Raw genomic sequence first — 22,607 nt, forward strand, 5'->3', positions numbered from 1 at the left:
GCCCACACACTGTCCCAGAGCTCCCTACTCACACTGTTCTGTATCTCATAGCCCACACATTGCACCAGGCCTCACTGCTCATACTGTTCTGGAGCTCACAGCCCACACACTGTACCAGGGCTCACTGCTCACACTGTTATGCAGCTCATGACCTACACCCTGTACCAGGGCTCGCGGCTCACACTGTTCTGGGGCTCACAGCCCATGCCCTGTACCAGAGCACCCTACGCTCATTGTCCTAGGGCTCACAGCTCAAAAACTGCACCAAGAATCGCTGCTCACACTCTTCTGGGGCTCATAGCCGTCATACTGTACCAGGGCTCCCTACCTACACTGTTCTGGGGCTCACAGGCCACAAGTTGTACCAGGGCTCCCTGCTCACACTGTTCTGCAGCTAACAGCCCACACACTGGACCAGAGCTCCCTATTCACACTGTTCTGGGGATCACAGACCACACACTGTACCAGGGCTCGCTGATCACATGGTTCTGAAGCTCACAGCCCACACACTCGACCAGAGATCCCTAATCACACTGTTCTAGGTCTCACAGCCTACACACTGCACCAGGACTCCTTGCTCACACTCTTCTGGGGCTCACAGCACTCATACTATACCAGTGCTCCCAAACTACACTGTTCTGGGGCTCGCAGGCCACACATTGTACCAGGGATTGCTGCTCACACTGTTCTGCGGCTAACAGCCCAAACATTGTTGCAGAACTCGCTGCTCACACTGCTCTGGGGCTCGCTGCCCACGCGCTGTCTGAGGGCTCCCTGCTCACACTGTTCTGGGGCTCCTAGCTCACAAACTGCACCAGAGCTCGCTGTTCACACTGTTCTAGGACTCACAGCCCACACACTGTACCAGGGCTCACTGCTCACACTGTTATGCAGCTCACGACCTACACCCTGTACCAGGGCTCGCGGCTCACACTGTTCTGGGGCTCACAGCCCATGCCTTGTACCAGAGCACCCTACGCTCATTGACCTAGGGCTCACAGCTCAAAAACTGCACCAAGAATCGCTGCTCACACTCTTCTGGGGCTCATAGCCGTCATACTGTACCAGGGCTCCCTACCTACACTGTTCTGGGGCTCGCAGGCCACAAGTTGTACCAGGGCTCCCTGCTCACACTGTTCTGCAGCTAACAGCCCACACACTGGACCAGAGCTCCCTACTCACACTGTTCTGGGGATCACAGACCACACACTGTACCAGGGCTCGCTGATCACATGATTCTGAAGCTCATAGTCCACACACTCGACCAGAGATCCCTAATCACACTGTTCTAGGTCTCACAGCCTACACACTGCACCAGGCCTCACTGCTCACACTCTTCTGGGGCTCACAGCACTCATACTATACCAGCGCTCCCAAACTACACTGTTCTGGGGCTCGCAGACCACACATTGTACCAGGGATCGCTGCTCACACTGTTCTAGGACTCACAGCTCACACACTGTTCCGGGGCTCCCTGCTCACACTGTTCTGCAGCTCACAGCCCACACTCAGTACTAGGACTCCCTGCTCTCACTGTTCTAGAGCTCAAAGCTCACAGATTGCACCATAGCTCGCTGCACACACTGTTCTGGAGTTCACAGCCCATACACTGGACTAGAGCTCACTCCTCATACTGTTCTAGTGCTCACAGCCCACACCCTGTACCAGGGCTCACTGCTCACTCTGTTCTGACGCTCACAACCCACACACTCGATAAGAGCTCCCTACTCGCACTGTTCTGGTCTCTCAGCCTTCACACTGCACCAGGCCTCACTGCTCACACTGTTCTGGGGCTCGCTGCCCACGTGCTGTCCGAGGGCTCCCTGCTCACATTGTTCTAGGGCTCACAGCTCACAAACTGCACCAGAGCTCGCTGCTAACACTGTTCTGAAGCTCACAGCCCACACACTCGACCAGAGCTCCCTACACATTCTGTTCTAGGTCTCACAGCCTACACACTGCGTAAGGCCTCATTGCTCACACTCTTCTGGGCTCACAGCCCTCATACTGTACCAGGGCTCCCAACCTACACTGTTCTGGGGCTCGCAACCCACACATTGTACCAGGGCTCCCTGCTCACAATGTTCTAGGGCTCACAGCCAACGCCCTGTACCAGGGCTCCCTGCTCTCATTTTTCAAGGGCTCACAGGTCAAAAAGTGCACCAGGGCTCGCTGCTCACACTCGTCTGGGGCTAACTGCCCACACACTCTTCCAGAGATCCTGAATCACACTGTTCTGGGGCTCACAGCCCACACCCTGAACCAGGGCTCCCTGCTCTCATTTTTCAAGGGCTCACAGGTCAAAAAGTGCACCAGGGCTCGCTGCTTACACTCGTCTGGGGCTAACTGCCCACACACTCTTCCAGAGATCCTGAATCACACTGTTCTGGGGCTCACAGCCCACACCCTGTACCAGGGCTCCCTGCTCACATTGTTCCAGGACTCAAAGCTCACAAACTGCACCAGGGCTCGCTACTCATACTGTTCTGAAGCTCACAGCCAATACACTGGACCAGAGCTCCCTACTCACACTGTTCCAGGTCTCACAGCACACACACTGCACCAGGACTCCTTGCTCACACTGTTCTGGACCTGATAGCCCACACACTGTGCCAGGGACCACTGCTCATACAGTTCGGGGGTCACAGCTCACTCTCTGTACCCGGGCGCCGTGCTTACACTGTCGTGGGGCTTACAGCCCACATACCATATACTGTACCGGGGCTCCCTGCCCACACTGTTCTGGGGCTCACAGTCCACACAATGTACCAGGGCTCCCTACTCACACTGTTCTCGGGCTCACAGCACACACACTGCACCAGGGCTCGATGCTCACACTTTTCTGGGGCTCACAGCCCACATACTGTTCCAGGGCTCGATGCTCACACTCTTCTGGGGCTCACAGCTCACACACTGCAGCGGGGCTCCCTGCTCACACTGTTCTGGGGTTAGAGCCCCACACCCTGTACCTGGGCTCCCTGCTGTCATCGTTCTAGGGCTCACAGCTCACAAACTGAACCAGAGCTCGCTGCTCACACTGTTCTGAAGCTTACACTACACTACACTACACCAGGCCTCACTGCTTACACTGGTCTGGGGCTCACATGCTACACCCTGTACCAGGGCTCCTAGCTCTCATTGTTCTAGGTCTCACATCTCACAAACTGCACCAGGGCTCCTTTCTCACACTGTTCTGGACCAGACAGCCCACACACTGTACCAGGGACCCCTGCTTATACAGTTTGGGGGATCACAGCTCACTCTCTGTACCAGGGCTCCGTGCTCACACTCTTGTGGGGCTCAAAGCCCACACACTGCACCAGGACTCGCTGCTCACACTGTCGTGGGGCTCACAGACCATATACTGTACCGGGGCTCCCTGCTCACACTGTTCTGGGGCTCACAGTCCACACGCTGTACCAGGGCTCCCTGCTCACACTGTTCTAGGACTCACAGCTCACACACAGTACCAGGGCTCGATGCTCACAGTTTTCTGGCATTCACAGCCCACAAACTGAACCAGGTCTCGCTGCTTTCACTGTCCTGCAGCAGACAGCCCATGCACTGTACCAGGGCTCGCTGCTCACACTGTTCTGGGGCTCACAGCCCACACTCTGGACCAGGGCTCACTGCTCACACTGTTCTGCGGCTCACAGCCCACACCCTGTACTAGGGCTCCCTGCTCTCATTGTTCTAGGGCTCACAGCTCACAAACTGCACCAGGGCCCGCTGCTCACATTCTTCTCGTGATCACAGCCCTGTACAAGGGCTCGCTGCTCACACGCTTCTGGGGATCACAGCCTATACTCTGTACCAGGGCTCGCTGCTCACAATGTTCTGGAACTCACAACCCACACACTGTCCCAGAGCTCCCTACCCACACTGTTCTAGGGCTCATAGCCCACACACTGTACAGAGACTCGCTGCTCACACTCTTCTGGGGATCACAGCCCACGCCCTGTACCAGGGCTCCCTGCTCTCATTGTTCTAGGGCTCACAGCTCACAAACTGAACCAGGGCCCACTGCTCACACTGTTCTGAAGCTCACAACCCACATACAAGACCAGAGCTCCCTACCCACACTGTTCTAGGTCTCACAGCCCACACACTGCACCTGGCCTCACTACTTACACTGGTCTGGGCCTCACATGACACACCCTGTACCAGGGCTCCCTGCTCTCATTGTTCCAGGACTCAAAGCTCACAAACTGCACCAGGGCTCGCTACTCACACTGTTCTGAAGCTCACAGCCCACACACTGGACCAGAGCTCCCTACTCATACTGTTCCAGGTCTCACAGCACACACACTGCACCAGGACTCCTTGCTCACACTGTTCTGGACCAGACAGCCCACACACTGTACCAGGACTTGCTGTTCACACTCTTGTGGGGCTCACAGACCACATACTGTACCGGGGCTCCCTGCTCACACTGTTCTGGTGCTCACAGTCCACACAATGTACCAGGGCTCCCTACTCACACTGTTCTGGGGCTCACAGCTCACACACTGCACTAGGGCTCACTGCTTACACTGTTCTGGACCAGACAGCCCACACACTGTACCAGGGACCCCTCCTCATACAGTTTGGGGGATTACAACTCACTATCTGTACCAGGGCTCCGTGCTCACACTGTCGTGGGGCTCACAGACCATACACTGTACCAGGGCGCCCTGCTCACACACTTCTGGGGCACAAAGTCCATACTCTGCACCAGGACTTGCTGCTCACACTGTCGTGGGGCTCACAGACCATATACTGTACCAGGGCTCCCTGCTTACACTGTTCTGGGGCTCTCAGTCCACACGCTGTACCAGGGCTCCCTGCTCACACTGTTCCACGACTCACAGCCCACACACTGCATCAGGGCTCGTTGCTCACACTCTTCTGGGGCTCACAGCCCACACACTACAGCGGGGCTCCCTGCTCACACTGTTCTGGGGCTCACAGCCCACACCATGTACCAGGGCTCCCTGCTCTCATTGTTCTAGGGCTCACAGCTCACAAACTGCACCAGGGCCTGCTGCTCACACTGTTCTGAAGCTCACAGCCCACTCCCTGTACCAGGGCTCCCTGCTCACACTGTTTGAGGTCTCACAGCCTACACACTGCACCAGGCCTCATTGCTTATACTGTTCTGGGGCTCACAGCCCACACACTGTCCCAGGGTTCACAGCTCTCATTGTTCTAGGGCTCACAGCTCGCAAGCTGCACCAGGGATTGCTGTTCACACTCATCTGAGGCTCACACCCCTCATACTGTATCAGGGCTTCCTACCTACACTGTTATAGGGCTCACAGCCCACACTCCGTATCAGAGATCCCTACTCACACTGTTCTTGGGCTCAAAGCACACATACTGGCCCAGGCCACACTGCTCACAATATTCTAGGGCTCACAGCCCACACACTGCACCAGACCACCCTGCTCACACTGTTCTGGGGCTCGCAGCACACACACTGTTCCAGGGCTACCTGCTGACACTCTTCAAGGGCTCACAGCCCACACGCTGCACTAGGGCTCCCTGTTCCCACTTTTCTAGGGCTCACAGCCCACATACTGTTCCAGGGCTCGCTGCTCACACTGTTCTGGGGCTCACAGACCACGCACAGCATCCGACTCGCTGCTCACACTGTTCTGGGGCTCACAGCCCACAGACTGCACTAGGGCTCCCTGCTCACAATGTTCTGCACCTCACAACCCGCAAACAGTACCGGGATTCCTTGCTCACACTCTTCTGCGGATCACAGCCCACACTGTACCATAGCTCCCTGTTCACATTCTTCTGTGGCTCACAGCCCACACACTGTACCAGGGCTCCCTGCTCACACTCTTCTGGTGGCTCATAGCCCACACACAGTACCAGGGCTCTCTACTCGCACTGTTCTCGGGCTCACAGCGCACACACTGTACCAGAGTTCCCTGCTCACAGCGTTCTGGGGCTCACAGCCCACGCACTGTACTAGGGTTTGCTGCTCACACTGTTCTGGGACTCACAGCCCACACGCTGTACCAGGGCTCCCTGCACACACTGTTCTGTGGCTCACAGCCCACACACTGTACCAGGGCTCCCTGCTCACACTGTTCTGTGGCTCACAGCCCACATGCTGTACCAGGGCTCCCTGCACACACTGTTCCATGGCTCACAGCCCACACACTGTACCAGGATTCCCTGCTCACACATTTCTGGACCTCACAGTCCACACACTGCACCTGGACTCGCTGCTCACAGTGCTCTGTGACTCATTGACCAAACTCTGTACCAGGTCTCCCTGCTCAGACGGTTCTGGGTTTCATAGCTCACACACTGTACCAGGGCTCACTGCTCACACTGTTCTCGGACTCACAGCTCACACACTGTACCAGGGCTCACTGCTCACACTGTTCTCGGGCTCAAAGCCCACACACTGTACCAGTGCTCAATGCTCACACTGTTCTCGGGCTCACAGCCCACACACTGTACCAGGGCTCACTGCTCACACTGTTCTCGGGCTCACAGCCCACATACTGTACCCAGAGCTTGCTGCTCGTTGTGTTTCAGGGCTCACAGCACTTGTGCTATTCCAGGGGTCACTTCTTGGTCTATAATACAGATTTAGATTTAAGTGATGAATTAAGTAATAGGAAAACACATTTGATGCAGCAAACCTAATAACATTGCTCCACCAGTAGACTGTAGAATAAACCTTTCTTAAGACAGCATCATCAGAATAAGAGACTATCTCTTTGTTCGTAAAATGGTGAGAATTATGCTTTTTTTGTGATGAATCATAGGCCACAAGTCTTTGATATGATTTGTTTTATTGTTGTCGTATGTGTCTAAGTACAGTGAAAAGCTTTGTTTTACAAGCAGTATAGGCAAAAAAAGACATACAGATGATAGTGTGCTTCGACAGAGCAAAGCGTACACGGTTACAGCTGCAGAGGAAGTGCACAAAGCAAGACATAACATCTTGACAACAGCGAGATCAACATTATTTGAAGTTATCTTGAAGTTACAGAATCTGGGCTTGAAGTTGCTGTTTGTATTGTTGCAGTGTTCAATGAATCTATGGGTGTCACTACTGACATTTTCATTCCTTTTATCTGACCAACATGTAGATACATTCATGAAAATTGCTGTGAAAATCAGCATGAATCTGAAACTTAACAGCTGTTAAATATTTCCCTCCCAACTGCTTGAGAGGAATGTCATTCATTCTCTTTACACCAATGATGATGATGATTATCATCGTCATGCTTTGTTTAAAAGTTGTCAGCTGTTCCATTGTGTCGGGCCCCCTACAGTGCTGCTGTACATTAGGAATTGAATGTTAAAATGACATGAGTTGACATTATTGGCAGTGCTTGTGGAAACTCATTTACTGCTTCATTAACAGTCTTGCACTGTCATAGCATGCACAAAGGCAAATGTGATGAGTTCAAATAAATCAGGCATTTTGATATAACACTTACAAATATTCTTTTAGGACCTTTAAGATTCTGAGTTGGTGTTGCAATGAACAATCTGCCAGAAACCAGTATAACATTAAAATTGTCTACTGGGATCTTCTCTAACTGAGAAATATTGTCCTGCTTTTTTCTTATCAATGCTGTTAGAAGGATAGCAAACTCAATATTGGAAATTATAGATCTTGTGGGCAGCCCTCATCAAAGAACACTGATTTCTTCATTATGCAGGTTTATTTCAGGTCAACTCAGTTGTACTGGAGATTTAACTGCCTGCTTGGAAATAGTCAAATTACTGTCTTCATTGTTCAGAGCATTCGTTGAATTATATTTCTGAATTCTTAAGGTAATAAGCTGACAAATGAATTCCAAATGAATATACCAGTTTGACAGACAAGTAAAAAGAAACATGAACTTCAAAAATTATTTCTACTTGAGGAAAATAAGCTCTTGTTTTTGTGGGAGTCAGCACATATCTGTATGTACAGAAGAACCTGTCAATTCAAATGATTTTTGCAGAATATTTGATCTGTATTCAAATACCCAAACACAGGTTTAAGTGCTGAAATTATTCAGAAAAAAAACCACTTAAGATTATTGTGTTGTGAGTTATTTATACATATCCCAGCAATTATTTTCAGCACAAAGTTATTATATGAAGGTTGCAAAATTGGACAGAGCCCAAAATAGATGTGGGCATTGCAATGGTTAATTCCTGATGAAGGGTTTTTGCCCGAAACGTCGATTTTGCTGGTCCTCGGATGCTGCCTGAACTGCTGTGTTCTTCTAACACCACTAATCCAAAAAATGGTTAATTAAGTGAAGTTTTGTGCTACCTGCTGATTTGCATGGTAGCAGTGTGTGGCTAGTGTGCTAAATGAGATGGTAAGTGCTTCTACGCCTCAGTTGGGGCCCAATTAATAAATCGCTTTAGATTACCTCAGTGATGCAACCATCTGATCTGCTTCTGTCCTAAACAGTGAATGTACCTTTGGCAAAATTGCATTTGTTGGCTGACTAGTGCCATAAATGAATTGCCCACCAATGCATGGTGGGGTAGGTACCTCTCCCCAGGAAGCAACCTCAGGAATTATTGGTTCACCCACCTCCAGATCTACCTTTTCTTCCATGATAAAATACAGGCCTATTATGTACTCTAATGTTAGCTGTTACCTAACATCGTTATGAAATTATAATTGTAATTGGGCATATGCATCCGTTACTTGGAATGTACTATAAGCTTGACACAGCTCGAACAATTTCATGTAATATAAAAAAGGAACCATTAGAATAAGTTGCCTTCAACATGAAAACTGAATTCAAATTTATTTTCTACAATATAACTATTCAGTTTTAATTTTCTGATGAAGATAGTGTCTAATTTTTGCAATGTTTTGTTCAGAATCTATATATTAATAGATAGTCATAAAAAATTATGCTCCAAGATGGAAATCATGCGAATAGTTCAGAAATACAGAATATATAGCAGAATCAATTTTTCTAATCCTGATATACAGTATTAAATCACTTCAAGGATTCTTTGCTGCACAAATTACCCAAGTAATGTTGTTTTGTAACGTCACAACCTTTAAAAATTACTTGGACAAGCATTTGGAATGGCATAACCTTGGTAAAAGGAACATGACAAGGGAGTAATCAGTGAATGGCAGGACACTAGAAATTTCAAAGAAACAGAGGGATCTTGCAATAGCTGTAAGGTGGTAGGGCAGGATATAAGATAGTTAAGAAGACATAGGGGACACATACCTTCATCGATTATGGAAGAGATTATAAGAGTAGGGAGGTTATACTGGAGTTGTACAGTACTTTGATTATGATGCAGCTTGAGTTCTGTATGAGTTTGTGATCACCACACTGTCGTAAGTATGCGATTGCACAAGAGGAGATTCACCAGTACATTACCTGGAGTAGAGCACTTTAGCTATGAAGAGAGGCTGGATAAGCTTGGGTTATTTCCTTCAAAGCAGAGAAGGCTGAGAGTGGACCTGATAAAAATGTGTAAATTTTTGAGAGATTCTTAGATTCCCTACAGTGTGGAAACAGGCTCTTCAGCCCAGAAAGTCAACGCCAACCCTCCGAAGAGCAACCCATCCCCTTACATTTATCCCTGCACCTAACACTACAGGCAATTTAGCATGGTCAAATCACCTAACCTGCACATCTTTGGATTGTGGGAGGAAACCAGTGCACCCAGAGGAAACCCACGCAGACACGGGGAGAATGTGCAAACTCCACACAGACAGCTGCCTGAGGCAGGAATTGAACCCAGGTCCCTGGCGCTATGAGGCAGCAGTGCTAACCACTGAGCTGCCGGAGAGGCATGGGAAGGGTAAGTAGAAAACAGCTGTTTTCCTTAGTCAATTGGTATATGAATGCAGATCAAATAAGATAATTTTAAGATGAAAGGCAGGAGGTTGAGAGGGGATTTGAGGCAACAAATATTTTCATCTAGAAGGTGGAATGTACTGCCTGAGAGAATAGTTGAGGTAGGAAAGCTCTTAAACTTTAAAATACACTTTGATGAGCACTTTAAATGCTATAACCTTCAAGGCTATGGCCTAGTGCTGGAATGTGGGGCTAGTGTAGATTATGTGTAACTTTAGTGGTATAGACTTGATGGGCCAAAGGGCCTCTTTCTGTACGGTATTATACTTTGATTCTATAAATGTTTCATACTGTTGAGAAAATTTACAAATGTTTGACGATTTGCAGGAAATTCTGAGGAGTATCTGTTGCTATCAGAAGCATAATGAAATTCAAAACTTTAAAACAATATTATCTCTCAAATAAAAGTGATGCATCAATCAGATGAGACCACACTACTAAAGAGGAGATAGAACTGGGACAGTGCTGTACCCTGAATGTAGCTATAGGAAATAGGAGCACTTTCTTAAAAGGATTGCGGGGAAATGTTGCTTATGTTCACAAGAACGAGGGAAATATTGGAACTCAGCATTTGCTATGTACACTGAAGTAAAGTCAGCTTGGAACTTCCTGATTTGTCTTCCAACTGTAAAGGGGAAATAAAACTTATTTGGCAGAATTTGGTTCTGGATTTGTGGGAATTTCTAAATTGTTAAAATAAAACAAACATAAAAGATAATTGCATTTGGCAGAGATGTGATGTGGAAAAATGTAATAGATGTGAGTGTAATGAGGTTCATGGCAGAACGTTAACATGTGAACCCAAGGTCAAACAGCCTGAGTTACTTTTTATTCTCCCTTAGTTTAATGAAAATAATCTCATGTAGCAAACACAGATCGTTATTGATCATTCGAGCGTGAAAAAACCAAACATCCAGAGTCTCTGGGCTGTTTCCTGAGAATACAATGCATACCCATTCCTGGACAAGTTGCAGTACGCGAGAAAATGTTAACTGTGAAATTCTTTGCATTATTTTCCTTTTCATCCTCTCGTTCTAACAAATATCATATGAAAATGGTGCAAATAGCTACAAATGGTCCTTTATTCAGAAACAGGAATCATAGTTTAAGGATACAAGGTAGGTCATTTAAGACTGAGATGCAGAAAAGTTTCTTCTTCGGAGTAGTGAGCCTGTGGAATTCTCTGTCACAGAAAACAGTTGAGGCCCAACCATTGAAGGTTTTTAAGATGGAGTTAGATATAGTTCTGCCAGTCAAAGAGACCGACGGCTATGAACAGAAAGTGGAAAAAGAGTACTGATTGGATAATCATGTTGAGTTGAGTCACGATCATACTGAATAGTAGTGCAAACACTAAATCTGCTCTTGCTCTTATTTTGCTGTGATTCTATTTTCTGAAGAGATTTTCAGTTTTCAACTAGGTTAATGGCAAGGAATGCAAAAGATTTCCATGGAATTTCAGAACCCTCAATTTATTTTTAATCTGAATGCGAACAACCCTTTGTTAATTCATTCAGAAGTGGGGAGAAGTAGTACAGAAACTGAAATGAAATACATATGAGTTAAGAAAAACAAAAAACAGGAGAAAATTAAATTTGAAATTTGAGAAGAGTAAGAGTGAACTTAAAGTAAAAACAAGAAATACTGAAAGGCAAACTTAACATAGGATAAACTACAAATTATAAAATTCCCTTTGAATAAACAGAAGAACTGCTTTTCACTATGAAAATGCATTCAGTCAAATTTTTGCTCACCTGAGGAAGAGTCAGGTAAGGTCATTGCGGGTATTTGGAAGAAAAATGGAAAGGTAATTACTACCCCTTAGGATAAAAATTTAGAATTTGAATTTATTTCATACAAACCTCGAACATCAGAATGTAATTGCTTTGAGGATGAACTTCTATATTTATTATTAAAAACCAAGAACTTGACGTATTATTTCTGGCGCAAAGTAATTGATTTAACAGGAGCTTTTAATAGGGAGGAGATTCTAGGTTTTATAAGATCATTTCCTGGTTTTACAAGTCAAGCTTAATCTTGCTAGGACATATAATTATGCAGTCTGAAATGTTATGTAAGTGTTACCTGATATATAGATTTTAAGAGCTTCATTCGAGTTATTTTTGTCAAATTGCTCTCTGGGCCTTCACTTATGAGTGCAGATCCAGTCAGATACTCCATATTACCATAAGACTATAAGACATAGGAGCAGAAATTTGGCCATTTAGCCCATGAATCTGCTCCGCCATTCAATCATGGCTGATAGCTTTTCCAACCCCATTTTTGCTCTTTATCCCCAAAACCTTTGATTCCCTTGGCAATCAAGAACTTTTCTATCTCTGTTTTAAATATACCTCAGAAGAGCATGTCTTTCTTACATGCTTCTAGCAATTGTGAATGTGAAAAGCATCCAAATTAATCTTGAGGTATTCAAAATATTCTTGTACGATGATACATTTTAAGATTCCTCTCCAATTCAAGCAGGCTCCTGTAAGTTTCCCTATTGTATCAAACTATTATTTGTTCATATCACAACTAATTGTTCTTTCCAGGAATTTGGATAAATTACAGAATAATTTAATTCAGTTGATGTAGCAACATAGTTGGTTACACAATTGAGTTTGATTCGCAAAAATGGAGTTGAAAAATTAACTTTTTCTCTCAATTACATGTATTTATATGCAAATATTGGTTTAATTGAAATTAATTGTCCCTAATACACCTTGATTGGCTACATTTTGAAATCAATGTCAAAGATCCAAAAACAATAATTTCAAATTAGGCCAATGGGTTCTATCCATGGAGATAGTTTGGACTTTTGTCTGAATAAGGCCAAGGAAATATTACATTTTCTAAATTCATATTGGCTACATATATACAGTCTTGATTTGGAGGTGCCAGTGTTGAATGGGGTGTACAAAGTTAAAAGTCACACAACACAGGTTATACTCCAACATGTTTATTTGGAAGCACTAGCTTTAGAAACACTGCTCCTTCATCAAATGGTTGTCACAACCATCTGAAGAAGGAACAGCACTCTGAAAGCTAGTGCTTCCAAATAAACCTGTTGGACAATAATCTGGTGTTGTGTGATTTTTAACTTTATCTACAATCTAGATAATGCTTCTTAACAGTAAGGAAGTAGTAATGAACTATAATTGGCTAACAGAGATGATTTTGCAACTTTGCTACATTCTGAGTAATTTCCAATATCTTGGCCACAACAGAATTTTATCTTGCAAATTCTGATTATTCATGCAATGTTTAGACTCAAACACAAGAACATTTAAAAAAAAGGAGCAGGTATATATTATTCAGCCCCTCCATTGTTACACAAGATCAGGGCTGATCTGAATGTGGCTGTAACTCTTTCTTACCTTCCACCAATAATCCTTAACTCCCTTGTCAGTCAAGAGATTTTCTGACACAGCCTTGAGTATGTTCAATAATGCATCATTCACTGCTCTCTGATTAGAGAATTCTAATCATAAATATCCCTTAAAAAACATTTATCTTGATTCCTATCTTAAATGGTAGAACCTTATTTCAAAACTGTGCCCTCTGTTTCGCGAGTGTAGAATAAAATCCCTACAGTGTGGAAGCAGGCCATTTGGCCCATCAAGTCCACACTGCCCTGCCAAAGAGCATCCTACTCAGACCCACCCCCCTTTTCTATTCCTGCAAGCCTACACTTCCCATGGCTAATCCATATAGCTTGAACATCCCTGGACACTATGGGCAATTTATCATGACCAAACTATCTACCTGCACATCTTTGTTTTGTGGGAGGAAACCAGAGTATTCAGAGGAAACCCATCCAGACACAGGAAGAAAGTGCAAACTCCACACAGGAAAAAGTGAGGACTGCAGATGCTGGAGATCAGAATCGAGAATCAATGTCTTGGGCTTAAGCTCTACATCAAGAATGAGACTTGTAGGCCAAGAGTCTAAGAAATAAATGGGAGGGGTGGGGCTGGGGGGAAGGTAGCTGAGAGTGTGACAGGTAGATGAAGGTGGGGCTGAAGGTGATTGGTCAGAGAGGAGGATGGAGCGGGTAGATGGGAAGGAAGATGGACAGGAAGGATAGGTCAAGGGGTTGGTGCCGAGTTGGAAGGTTGGATCTGGGACAAGGTGGGGCGAGGGGAAATGAGGAAGCTGGTGAAATCCACATTGATCCCATGTAGTTAGAGTGTCCCAAGGTGGCAGATTTTTGTCCAGGCATTGGGTAGTAAGGGTTTGACAATGGAGGAGGTCCAGGACCAGCATGTCCTTGAGGGAGTGGGAGGGAGAGTTAATATGTTCAGCCAGGAGGTGGTGGAATTGCTTCACGCGTGTGTCTTGGAGATGTTCTCTGAAGTAGGTTCGTTTTGTAGAGGATACAGTAAATGAAGTGTGTGGAAGTGCAGGTAAATCTCTGAAGGATGTAGAACGCTTCTTCTACAAACCCACCGACTCCCACAGCTACCTGGACTATACTTCCCCACCCTTCCTCCTGTAACAATGCTACCCCCCCAATTCCTCTGCCTCGGCCTCATCTACTCGCAGGAGAACCAATTCCACCACTGAACATACTAGATGGCCTTCTTCTTCAAAAACCGCAATTCCCTCTCCCACGTGGTTGATGATGCCCTCCAGCACATTTCATCCATATCCCGCACCTCCGCCCACCAACCCCACCCCTCCAACCGCAACAAAGACAGAACGCCCCAGTCCTCACCTTCCACCCCACCAACCTCTGGATACATTGCATCATCCTCCGCCATTTCTGCCACCTAAAAGCAGACTCCATCACCAGTCACATTTTTCCCTCCCCACCCCAATCTGCATTCTGTAAACACCATTAGCTCCATGACTATCTTGTCGGGTCCACCACCCCCACCAACCCACTGCCCCATCCTGGCACCTTCCCCTGCCACTGCGAGAATTGCAAAATCTGCACCACACCTCCCCCCTCACCTCCATCAAGGCCGAAAATAAATCTTCCACATCTGCCAGAAATGTACTTGAACATTCACACGTCATTTACTGTATCTGTTGCTCCCGATCCAGTCTCCTGTATACTAGTGAGACAGGACGCCGACTTGCGAAACGCTTCAGAGAACATCTCCAGGACATACACATGAAACAACCCACTGCCCTGTGGCTGAACACTTTAATTCTCCCTCCACTCCCCCAAGGACATGCAGATCCAGATCCAATGTTCCAACTCGGCACCAACCCCTTGACCTATCCTACCTGTCCATCTTCCTTCCCACCTATCCGCTCCACTCTTCTCTCCGACCTATCACCTTCAGCCCCACCTTCATCTACTTATCGCACCCTCAACTACCTTGCCTCCAGCACCACCTTCTCCCATTTATCTTTCAGCCCCCTTGGCCCACATGCCTCATTCCTGATGAAGGGCTTAAGCTGAAACATCAATTCTCCTGCTCCTAGGATGTTGTCTGACCAGCTATGCTTTTTCAGCACCACACTCTCGACTCCAAACTCCACATAGACAGTTGTTTGAGGGTGGAATCAAAGCCAGGTCTCAAATACTGTGACACAGTGGTGCCATCCAATGAGATCTCCTCGGAATCTTATGTTTTGAAAACTCTCATTCTTCTAAAGTCCAATGAGTATACATCCAACCTATTCATCCTTTCTTGATATGATAAACCTCTCAAATCCAGTCTAGTGAAACTTCTTTGAAGTATGATCCAACTTGTAGCTGGTATTACTAATTTTAAAATGAATGCAATTATTTATTTCAGAAAAATTGGAAATAATTCAGAACTAACATGATTAATGATTTATATCACAACATGCCCTTCTCTTTCAACACTGATTTTAATGAGTCAGATATTATAATGAGGGAGTGAATGCTGAGGTGACAAATTACACACTTCGACTGAAAAAAAAATTGTGAAGAAGTTTAAATGATTCCACAGAGAGTGAGAAGTAAGTCTTGCTTTTAAATTGGTTCCTGGGAAACAAATTATGTTTTCCTCACCCACTGCAGAGAGGTGGGTAACGAAATGAATATTTTCCCTCATAGCCCAAATTTGTCGAAGTAATTAAATGTCTGTATGTAAGGTTGAGAATTAATTCTTTATAGGTTATCAGTTTATAATGGTGTTTACTGAGAATTTCAATGTATTAAATATAATTTTAAATTTTGTCTAATTTATATTTTATATTATTTGTCAAACATTTCTGCAACAGGACTTAATTTTTCAAACTAACCTTAAATAAAGTTTAATTTCAGGATTTTAATTCATAACTTTATTGCTGACTTGAATACTTGACACAATCCTCCCAGAACACATATTTGTTATGCTCAGAGTTGAAAATAAAATAATTGTCCTTATGAAGCATAACTATTGCAGTCAAATGGGAGGCACTATAAAATCTAAAATATTGAGCTAAATCTTTGGAAAGACCCTTTGTAGTGATTGTAATGAGGTTAGCCAAATGGACTTCACAGAATATAAGTTCCCTGACTGGGGCTGTTAACCTGGTCCAAACAGGGAGCCCTGGCTAACACATATAATCAGGAGTGTCAAAGATTCTGTTCACTCTGAGAGCTGGCTCAGAAGAAGCTGCATCAGTGTCAAGGACTCTCTACATGTAAATAAAGGGTGACTTGGTGACAGGATACTGGCATCTGTGGAGTTATTTCAGTGGCAATGAGAGAAAAACATGCTCCTGAACAAATTCACTTGCACCAGTCATCTTTGAGTTGGGGTAAGCAGTTCTGACATCATACTGTTATTTGGAAAGCTCACTTCATTCAATCTTGCTGTCAAAAACTGGGCCCAGTATGTGGAAAGAATGCATTTTTGGCATTGGGGCAGACGAAAAAGAATGCATAATTCTAACAGCTTGTGGACCCCAGGTTATTAAGAGCCTAACTTTCACTGAGGCACATGATACTAAAACTTTTCAAGAATTAATGGATTTAGTTACAAAATATTACACCTCCAGTCTCCTCTAAGGGAATCTGTATTGGGATTTTTGATGAGATTAAGATAACTGGCAGAGGCATGTAGTTTAACCCTTAATGAGATGCTGAAAGACCATTTGGTATGTTGGATTAATGATGCAATCATGCAAAAGTGTCCACTAGCTGAAGTCCAATTGGACTTCAAACAGGCATTACATGTTGCTTTATCTTTGGAAAATGGCACAAATGGAGGTTGTGTGTTACCTGCTATTCTGATGGAAATGGACAATCTCACCAATCTGAATAAGCTTGGGAACACCACCTGAGTAAAGGCAACTGCAAAGCCTCACTCAGGACATATCCTGAACAGAGGGACTCTAACTCAACCGAAAATAAAGCCAAGCCTCAGCCAAATAGTTAACATTTTCTTCAAGGTCCGGACTGGCAAGCCATTGGAGTTACAGCTGGGATGCAGTCACGTGACAGCAAAAGATTCTCATAGGCAAGTATCCAGGACTGTGCACACCCTGCAAAATCGACCTACATGTGGTTTGGAGCAGTTTATTTGATAGCAACATCCAACTCAGAGCCAATCAAAATAAACATCTGGTTAAATGGTCACTCAGTTCTAATGGAGGTCGATACCGTCATGGCCATTTCAGTTAGCGCAGAACTAATCTTTAACGAAATTTGCTCTCGGCTCCAATAGTTAAGTTTGTGCAAGACCTTAGCTAGACTGAGAACCTATACCAGGGAATATTTACAGATTGAGGTTCTGGACTCTTATGAGAAGCAGTTGGTTCAGTTCCCACTGATTGGAGTAAAACGCTCATGCCCAAGATTGATGAAGCAAAATTAGTCGTCAAAGATTCCCTTAAATCGGCAGAACATTTTTCAATTAGAAAATGGCTGCCTGAGTGAAGTGTTAATAAAATACTGGAGGTGTTCAGGAAGGTTTAGGGACTATTAAAGGAGTCAAATAATCTTGCATAGAGATGTACAGCACGGAAACAGATCCTTCGGTCCAACTCATCCAATGCATGTTGACAAGGAAGCAATTTCATGATTCTGAAAGGTCCGCCCAGTGCCATTTGCCTTACAGTCAAAATTAAGGCAGAAATCAGAAGGCTAAAAATCGAAGGAATCATCAATCCAGTCCAGTTTGCAGAATGGGCAGTACCGTTTGTGCCGATTGTGAAGCCCAAAGGGTTGTTCCACCTTTCTGGGGATTTTGAACAAGCAGTAAACTGCTTTTCACAGCTGGATAAATACCCAATCCTTTGCTTAGAGGATTTATATACTGTCCTTCCCAAAGCTGGACATGAGCCATGCAAACTTGCAGATGAGCTTAGATGAAAATTCCAAGAAAAATGCTACATGCCGGAATGGTCAAAAGATTTATACCAATATACAAAACTGCCATTGAGGTATCGTAAGCCTGTGCAATTTTTCAGTGGACGACAGAGAACAAGGTCTACCCCAGGTCAGCAATCATCTAGGTGGCAAGTCTATATCAAAGAAGACCAATAAGAATCAATTAGAAATTGGGTCTTTCCTTAGCCTGGTGAATTATTATGAAAAGTTCATATATAACCTGGCCTCTATCTTGGGAATTTTGCATTCAATCTTAAAAAAAACCTTGGAAATAGTCATGTTGATAAGCCATAGCTTTCAGGGATGGAAAGAAACAGCAGTCATCTTCAAACTGTTGACACATTATGGAACCAAGTGAGATCTGATATTAACATATCTCATAATGTCACGGTATAGCATTGGGTTAGTATTAGCTCATAGGTGCTCCAATGATAAGGAGCATCCAATAGTGTATGCATTCAGGACTTTGGCTAATGCAGCATGTAAAAATACGCCCAGATAGAGAAGGAAGTTTTGACAGTCATATTTGGAGTCAGGATTCTTTACAGATGTAAATTTTTCATATTAACGGACCACCAATCCCTGCCAGGTCTACTTAAAGAAGACAAGGCAGTGCCATTCATAGTTTGAGGCTGAATTCGGCAATGGGTTGTAATATTAAATATGTATAATTACAATTTGGAATACCATCCAGGAGGCCAAGTAGCAATGCAAGTTGTGTTGAGCTCCCTCCCACTGGCAGATACACCACTGGTGGGACTTCCATTGGAAGATACCGTAATGGTTTTATATTTTCTGGACATACTTCTAGTCATAGCTGATAATATCAGACTTTGGGTGCAGAAAGGTCCGGTCCTGGTAAAACTGAAACAGCTGTTGGTGATCTGATAAACTAAAGAGCTACCGCATCCAAAGTTTGACCTGGAGAGAACAGATCACAGTAGAAAATGACATATTATTATGGGGAACAAGGGTGATTGTCCTGAGCAAAGGTCACTGCCAGATACAGGTTGAGCTCCATCAGGGTCATCCAGGGATTTCCAAAATAGAGATGTATGAGAGAAGTTATGTCTGATGGCCAGGATTGGATACAGATATTGGTGGGGCTGTGTCCATTGTGCTAACAAGGACAAAAATTATTGCTAGCAGCTCTTCTATATTTGTAGGAATGACCGGGTAAGCCCACAACTCGGTTACTTATGACTATGCCGGTTCTTTCAAAGACTCAACATTCTTAGTCATTGTGGACACCCATTCAAAGTGGTTGAATGTATTTCTGGGTTAAAGTTTTGGAGATCCCACTATGCATGGAAACAGCCAGTTGCATAAAGCTTTAATGCAGCTGTCACCATAAAACTCCTTTCCACGTGTTTGATTTTCCTCATGTCATCTTTGCTTGTCTCATTCCATGGGAAGGGAGTTGCTGTATACTATGCCACATTTTTAGAGGTAAAATATACCACACATGACTGTTGAGCTATCTCATGATGAATGCCCAATATGGCTTTTTTGTCACTATCAGTTTATTTCATCCTCTACCATGTTTCTCTCTTTCTATGGACAGAGCTTATTTCAATCTGTCCCAACAGAAACTTGGTGACAGACACCATCTAATCACACAAGAGTTTTCTAACACTGGGAAGGCTTCCTATAATTATATCCAAGGTGGGAAGACATCCAGTTTTGAAAGCTGTCTTTTCTTAGCAGGATGCAGATAGGCTCAGTAATGAACTTGAAGGCTGCCCAGCATATCTTTGTTCAACCTACCAGTAGTCTACCAGGTACAATGGAAGAGGGGGACTTGTTGTCAGTTACTCAGTCCCAGCTGAGGCAGCGCATCATGGGGAATGGGGACACTGGGAGAGTTACCCTCTTGCCTGTAACCGCCATCTCCAAAATCTACACTCTACAACCCTCTTTTTATGTTACAGATGAATTCCACATGATTTCCTGAGGTATTTACTCCTTATCATCTCACCTGGAGCTAAACACAGAATTTCTCATTTGTTGTGTGTATCAGTGGATCTGAAATCAATGTGTCATATTATTCTGATAGCATGGATAAATAAATGCCACAAAGAAACTTACAGTCGTATTAAGTGACAGTATTGTTAATAATCTGGAATTAAAATACAATTAATACTTGTCTTTTTTTGGAAAAGGAAGAATTAGTTGTAAGATTGTCCAGTTCTTTACACAAACCTATTGTGAACAAGCTTAGAAGAGGTGCCATCAGGGAGATATTCATGAACTTGAGCCATGTATTGGAAGGGGCTTGTTATTGAGCCCAGAGTGCACTTATGTCACTACATGAGCATCTTAGGTGCCTATACATTCTCACAGATTAGAAACTATATGGCCCTACTTTATCGTTCTTAGAAAAAAAATTACTAGCCTCCTTATCACTGGGAATAACTGATCTCTACACTAACACCAATTCTCAATGAAACTAAGGAATACAGGAGCTTCCAATGTAGCAGACACCAATCTCCTCACCTCTAATGTGGAAAAACATGTTTTGGATTATAAGATCCTCTGTTCAAAATGAGGCTCACTCAGAAATTCATATTTTGGGGCCTAGCTTACTTTCCAGCCCTGAACTTAGGTGTTTGATTAGCAACTGGTGTATTTTCAAGACCTATGTTTCTTCATTATACACGTTTTGTTGTGAATCTCATTTGTGTGAGAGCATAAAGATTTTATTTTAAGAGGGAATTGGAAATAATTATTTGTGGGTATTCAACTGGCAGTATAGCTATTATTTTCATCCAATTGCAATGTATTAGGTAAAGTGCTACATATTAGACTTGTTGCAAAACTGAAGCTTACTGAAATTAAAGGGCCACTGAAACCTCAGATCATTCTACTATAATGTGTGTTTCATTAACATGAATTCACTATAATATGATTGACAAACTGGGTCACTGTTTGCAAAGAACAAAACCATTTAGTTATAAAGTGATGCCTGCCCCATTAGTTTAAAATGGTGCTGCTATTGCACAATTTTCTTATAACATGGGATTGCACGAGAATAGAACTACCATATTGTAGGAGAACTGACTGTAGATGAAAGATGGAATAGAAAGGTAAGAAGTTTTTATTTCTCAGACTGAGGGATGTTTCCCATTAGCATTCACTAGGTGTTGATAGCTCCCAAAGGCTGCAGTTATTTCTGATATGTATTAATGGCCAGACCTTAGAGATATGGAGGGGGTCAGTCAGCTGGACAGCTGGTTTGCAATGCACATGATGCCAACTTCGAGGATTCATTTACCATACCTGCTGAGGTCACTACGAAGGCTCTTCTTTCTCAACCTCACTGCTCATCTAAGGTGTAGTGACTCTCAGGTTGTAATCACCATGCGAAATCACTCTCTATTAGGGACTAGCCCTATAGTCCCCTGGGACAATGGCAAATATCTTTTGGGAAATAATTCCAAAGTTTGTAAATAGCACAAATGTTGGAAATTAGTGAACAGCAAGGAAGATTGTTTCAGTCTTCAGGAGTTGAAAAATGTGGTGCTGGAAAAACACAGCAGGCCAGGCAGCATCCGAGGAGCAGGACAATCGACGTTTCGGGTTGTCAGTCTTCAGGAGGCCAAGTTCAATAAGCCAGTCTATGACTGATTAAATTTAATGCTGGAAAGTATTAAGTGATGCATTTTAATAGGAAAAATGAAAATAAGCAAATTGTACAACTTTGAAAAAAAGGTTCTGGAACAGGAAAGTATATGTATTTATAAACAAACCCTACTTATTTTCTGGAATTTATTTCATGGAATGTAACTGCTCTTATTTTCAATGTCTAAGGCACTAATTGAGGAACTTCTGTTGTATGCTAACATTTAGTAAAAATAATGCACTCAATTTCATTCAGTATTTGCACTCATATAGCATACAACATTCACTTGCTTGGTCTTACATCAGGTTGTACACTTAATGAAATGATTTTCTAATTCATGATTCTGTTTGAGGTGATTGAACTAGAATGTATAATTCTCAGCTATTCAATTAGTAGAGATTCTGTGCACAGAGGAAAAACACTGTACAAACCAATGCCATCAGTTCTGATATGCAAGATGCATCCTTAGCCTACAAACACAACCCAGCATTGTTGTTAGCGAGTAGTAATTTATTATTTAACAATGTGATAGTTCACTCGATTACATGTGGCACAATAAGGGGAGCAATGCTACATGTTATTCTTTCTAATGAGGTTTATGATCTCATCATGGCAAGTGCACAGAGGAAATCTTCCCCTATAGTAATTATAGAGAAGAGGTGAGAATCTATCTTTGGTAAAGTGGCATAGTGGATATGTTAATGGCAATAGTAATGTGGAATTGTATAATAATGATCCAGAGCACAGCAGCTGAGGAAATTAAATTCAGTTAATTCAATAAATCCAGAATTAAAAGTTAATATCAGTTACGATAACATTGCAATTACTAGAT

The sequence above is a fragment of the Chiloscyllium plagiosum genome, unplaced genomic scaffold (assembly GCF_037043375.1).
Source record: "Chiloscyllium plagiosum isolate Xiang-an unplaced genomic scaffold, Cpla_swu_hap1 HiC_scaffold_16, whole genome shotgun sequence".
NCBI classification, from domain to species: domain Eukaryota; kingdom Metazoa; phylum Chordata; class Chondrichthyes; order Orectolobiformes; family Hemiscylliidae; genus Chiloscyllium; species Chiloscyllium plagiosum.